We start from the raw sequence: 6,133 nt of genomic DNA on the forward strand, positions 1-6,133 counted from the left end.
ACAGGTTTCTGAGTATTCCTGGAGAGCCAAGCCTGTGAAGGACCTGGACAGGGACACTCCCTAAGAAAGCACATCAGCTTGTTGCCCTTTCCCAGGTGAGCCCAACAAATCCCTTCCATCTGTCCATTCAGTTGTATCCTTTGCACTATCCATCATATTGAACTGGACTCTCTGAGCTGCTCTCACAAATTCTTCAAACTTAAGGAAGGTGTCAAGCAACCTGTTTATAGCCAGTGAGTCAGAGGCACTGCTCACAACCCATGCCTGCAGTCCACCAGAAGTGAAGGACAGTCTCATGAGACTGAGTCCCTCCCCTGTAGGGTCTTGGCTGTCTCCAAGTGGACAGGGTCAGAACAGCATGAAACAGAGGACACTCAGCAGCAGAACTGCTTGCCAGGCTGTTGGTAGGAAGAACACCCCCCCACACAAACCCACACCACCACCACCACCACCACCACCACCACCACCACCACCACCACCACCGTAACAGTTGTAAGTATTCAGCCTACAAATCAGTAAGATCACTGTCAAGTGGGGGATCTGATAACTCAGGGCTATCATCCCAGTTACTCCAGAGGCTGAGGCTGGGGGATCAAAATGTCAAGACCAGCCTGGACGATGCAGTGAAACTGTCTCTGGGAAAAAAAAAAAAAAAAAAAAGTGTTGTTTAGTGGTAGAGTGCTTGCCTAGCAGACATGAAGCCCTGGGTTTGACATCATGGGGGAAAATGTCAAAAAAAAGTACGGTGAGCAAAAGCTGGCAAACTAAAAATAGCATTGCATTTAAATTTAAGTGGAGGTCAAGAGTAGACCAACTCTGAGTTGCCAGAATTCAAAATAGTGAGCAGACTTACAGGGCAACAAAACTGTCCTAGATCTGATTCATCTGACTCAGGTAGCCATGTGAGTACATGCATGTGCAAAAATACACCGAGTTTTGTGTTTTGCTGTTAGGCTGTACTCAAGCGCTGAGAAATTTCCAAGTTAAAAATCATGCTCCCCCGCTCAGGTGAGCTACACCAAGTACTGGGGTGATGTTCACCTTCTCCATGTCAGTCACCAGCTTCTAGGGATGTGAGAGAATTTTCTCCTCCTCCCTGGATGCTGGACCCACCGTGCCCGCTGTCCAGTGTGCTCAAACCCCGATGGCATCCTCTGTGAGAACCGGGGTGAGTTGGCATTCTCTCTACTGCACAGGAACTTACTGACCCAGTCCCTCACTGTTCCTCACTGGCAAAAAACCAAAGCAAAAACTAAACAGAAAACCCCCAGCATCCCATCACTGAACTTGTGTTTTTCTAGTTGATAGTGGGGCTGAACTGCCAGAACAGAACCTTCTCGACTTCTTTGTTCAGGACCTAGCATTCTCTAGGGCTGTGCCAGCTGCTCATCAGGGAAGAGGTAACTTGGGCCATTGCCATGACAAGAGGCAACTTCAGGGGAAAGGGCTTGTTTGGGCTCATGATTTGAAGGTCCAGGTCCAGCATGGGCCGGGAAAGCAGTCAACAGGAACAAAGCTGCTCCCAGGGCCCCTGCCGGGGAGCAGAGGAGGACAAAGGTGCTCAGCTGGTCTTCTCCCTTTTTTTTCAGCCCAGGATTCCAGTTCATGGGACTGTGTCATACCCAGTATAGCCTTCCCTGTCTGGATGCACCTCTCTGGAAACACCCTCACAGACCTGTGCAGAGGTGTCTCAAGGGATTCCCAACCCAGTCAAGCTGCCAGTGAAGACAAACCACCACACGGTCTTTTTTATTTTGAGACAGTGTCTCACTATATAGCCCTGGCTGGCTTATTTTTATATAGCACAGGATGGCCTCACACTTGAGGCAATCCTTCTGCCTCGGCCTTCTGAGTGCCAGGATCATAGGAGTATGCCATCACACTTAGCTCTGTTTCTTCAGGCCTGGTCTTTAGAAACTCAGATACCTCTCTAAATTGCTTATCTGTTTGTTTTTCCTGTTAGAGTTTCTAAAGAATTCAAAGCCAGTTACTTGGACTCACATTTTCATTTGTGTGCATGTTTGTATGTGTAGGAGGGATACATGCCACAGTGTAAACGTAGAGGCAGGGGACAACTTTGCAGATGTCAGTTTTCTGCATGTCTGTCCTGGGGCTTGAACTCAGGCCATTCAGTTTGACAGCAGGCCTCCTTTACTGACTGAGCCATCTTGCTAGCCCCACATTTGAAAATGTTCCCTCACCTTCATGCTGGCAGGACTGTGATGTGTCTCCGTTTCTTAGTGACCTCCAGCCCTCTCCTCCCAGCCTCAGGGGCTGAGGACAGCACTGTACTGCTCTGACAGTTCAGACTGCTCAGAATGGGTCTTGGGGTTTAAAGCACAGGAAACCTGCATGCTTGGAACACATTTTGCTATTGGATCCTGGAAATGTCACAATCTGGCTAACAGCTGCAAGAGGAGAATGCATGGAGAGTGCAAGGGACTAAGGGCCAAGACTAAAGAGAGCTTGCGTTCGAGACCACGGATGGGAGGCTTCGGCAAAGGAAAAAGTGTGGACGAGATATGAAGCTGGGAGGCTGAGCCCACACGTTGGAGGATGAGGTCCGCCCCACACTCCTGGTCTGGAGTACTATGCAGCTTGCTGGGCACTCTACTAATCAGGAACCAGCACCAGAGCTGTGGGAAGATCTGGACGTACACATTTAGCATCCCAGAACAGTGGTATAATGGAGGTGAATGGATGAAGTCAGCTGATTGCCTGGAGAAGGGAGTGATTTTTCCAAACTACTGTTCTATTTGGCTTTGTGTGAGTGTACATGTATGTGTATGCACACACAGTCCCGTGGGTAAATGTGGGTATGCACATGTCACACAGCATGTGTGTGGAGGTCAGCAGACAACCTTGTGTCTTGGTTCTTAACTTCTACCTTTCTTGGTTTGTTTCGAGACAGGGTTTCTCTATATAGTCCTGACTGTCCTGGGACTCGTGCTGTAGACCAGGTTGGCCTCGAACTAAGAGACCCATCTGCCTCTGCCTAGTGCTGCGACTCAAGGCATGAGCCACCATACCCAGCCTTACCTCCCACCTCTGTTTTTCTTTCTTCCTCCAGGCTGGCCAGCGTTTGAGCTTCCAGCCAGACTCCCGAGTTTGTCCCTTATCTTCCCATGGGAGTGCAGGCATTACAAATGCTCCTGCCACACCTCTGGCTTTGACAAGGATTCTGGGGATTTGAACTAAGGCGGTTACACTAGTGTAGCAAACACCAACTGAAACCACCTCTCACCCCCACCCACTATGTAGTTTTTTTTTTTATATCTAGGCTGAGTACTTTGTAGCGAATAACAATGGCCAACATTGACTGATTTCTCTGTTAAGCACCACCTAGGGATTTTTATTATGTATCAACATTCCTTACGGTCCTGTGAGGCAGATACTTTTTTTACAGATCAAAACAAGTGAAGCAATGAAATAACTCGGTTACACAGCTAGGGACTGGCAGAGTCAATACCACAGCCCAGCTACTGATGGGTTAATTCTGCAAAGAATAAAACAGGGTGTGGCTCCAACTCAGCTGCTGACTGCTACAAGCTTGGGCAGGCCATTCTGAAATCACTCAGGAGGAGATTCTGGAAGCTGTGAATCTGTTCACTATCTCAATTAAGAGATGTCTTAATGGGGGTATGTAAGGCTATCCAAATGTATCAAATGGTACACTTTATGTGCAATTTGTTGGGTGCTAATTATTCCTCAATAACGGCATTTTAAAAAACAGATCACAAGTGCATAACGGAGGAAAACATTCCTACTCCCTCTACAGTGACTGTCATTTGTTCTATGTGATTCCACTACAATGTTCAAGTCTACTGCATAAACTTCACGGTCCTTTTGAATCTAACATTGCTTTGACAACTGAGACTCTCACTATGCTTCAGAAGAACAAACTGTCTCCAGATTAAAACTGAAAGACACAATGACTCAAGAAATGTTTGATAATTCCACATTACTAAAATTGGAACAAACAATGAAGAGATGTTGCTTATGACATGGTAAGTTTGCTGAAGTTAAAAGTAAATTTAACTTAAAAGTAAAAAAGTGGCACCCACCTTTAATCTCAGCAATCATGAGACAGAGGGGCAGGCAGATCTCTGAGGCCAGCCTGGTTCTACATAGTGAGTTCCAGGACAACCAGAGCTACATAGTAAGACCCTATTTCTAAAAAATAAACAAGTAAATTGTATGAACTGAATATGAAACCACCTCACCCTTAAAGCCTTTTAGAGGCATCTCAGTCCCCCAAAAAGGACAGCCCCCCCCAACAAAGGTCCATCTCCCCACTTCATCCTCTGCTCCAGAGGCAATGGTCCTTTTCCGTCCCTTTGAAGCCAAGGTCTTCTCTTTGGCCTTCATTCTTCTCTGGCACTTTCCTCAGCCCTGGAGGAGCCTCCAGGAAGCCCACCAATGCCAGGGCACCTCTTGACCACAGAGAACACAAGAGAAAACTCTTCCTTCCCTACCCTTATCACAGCACACAGTAGGGGCTTTATCTCCACCTTATTCTTGTCCTCTGCGAGGGTGAGAATGGTGCCTGATTCCCACTGTGTCCTATACCTTCTTGAGCTAGGACACAAAATGTGTCACAAACACTTGGATGTCACATCATCACGTCCACAGTTCTGTATCCCCAAATAAAGGTGACATCAACTCTGGGTGAAGGCCAGCTCCCAGAAGGAAGTGGCCTCTCAGAGACCAGAGTCTATAACCCACAGAAACATCAGAAGACACTTGGGCTATGCCTGTTCAAGCAAGATGGCAGTGGGTGGTGAGCTTTCAGTGAGTTCTTAAAAACTCCTATAGTGTGCAGAGCTCCATGCGTCACTCAGATACTCGGGTGCTGCTAGCTAGTCCGTGAGCAACTCAAGGACCCGGGTGTCACCATACAGCAGGCACATATAAACCATGGCATGATCACTTGCTCCATTTTCTGTGTATGCTGAGGCCTTGATACACTCCCCGTTGAATTAAAGCAGCCATGGAGACAGCTGCTGCTGGCTGCCCCTCCACCCTTCTGTCTTCCTTCTCTTTGTCCTCCTCCTCCTCTCTACTCCTTCCCTCCCTTCCTCCAAAGAGAGATTTAATTACTTGCCCAGAGTCACACAGCCAGTGAGAGGCAGAGCTTCTCCAAGCAGAAGTTCCCCGTGATAGTGAAACAATAGTTTGGATGTCAACTGTTTTGGAGGCCAATAAATATCCCTTCATTGGAAAGCCCCTTATCTTTCCCTGCCAAGTACCAGCCCTGCCACCCTAGGCTCTGGAGGTCCCGAGCAGTCCTCTCTCCCCTTCTCACTGCTCTGGTCCTCTGTGGCTTCAGCTCCTTTCCATTTTATGGCTGAGGGGGTATCTCTGCCTCACTAATGGCTGCTCTTCTGCTTTCCATCTCCTCCAGGCAAGTGCTCCCCACTGCCTCTCCTTGACCCTGTCTCTCTCCCCACACTTTTTCTCTGGGCCAGCCACTCAAACCTGTTTGTCAAGCTCAGCCCTCTCCATGAGGGGGCACACCCAGCTCTCATGGACACTGCTTGTTACACCACCCAGAATGTGAGGCTGTCTGTGTTCTCAGCTCTGGCTCCAACACTGGGCCCACGTGAGGGGTACATGCACTCCACCTGGGAGCTCTGCAATGTTTGGGATGCAGGCTGGAGTTTTAGAAGTTTTCAGATCAGCTAATGTAATGCCTCATGTCTATCATCCCAGCATTTGCGAGCCTGAGGCTGGAGGATCCTGAGTTTAAGGGAGGTCTAGGCTATGTTGCAAGAGCTTGTCTCAAAAGCCAACAGTGTATCAAAAACAGGAAAAGAATAAAAAGTTCCAAGTGATCCCCTTGAGCAAGCCAGGTTCTTGCGAGCTCTATAGCCATCATCCTGTTTGATCCTTACAGATGTCCTGTGAGAAATATGGGCGCTTGACAATACCATGTCCCGGTAGTGGAGAAATAAGCCCAGAGGCAGAGAGGTTCATGAAGGTGAGGAGATATGGGAATAAGATCCCAAATTCCTGACCAGTTCTGGATCTGCCCAAAGGTGATTGTTCCACAGGCGCAAGATCCAGAGGGGGAAAAAAAAATCCATGTTCCTGGGAACAGAAGCTAGAGGCCTGGCTTGATTTCTCGTGGGTA

This window comes from Onychomys torridus, chromosome 7 (genome assembly GCF_903995425.1).
Source record: "Onychomys torridus chromosome 7, mOncTor1.1, whole genome shotgun sequence".
Classification (NCBI taxonomy): Eukaryota; Metazoa; Chordata; class Mammalia; order Rodentia; family Cricetidae; genus Onychomys; species Onychomys torridus.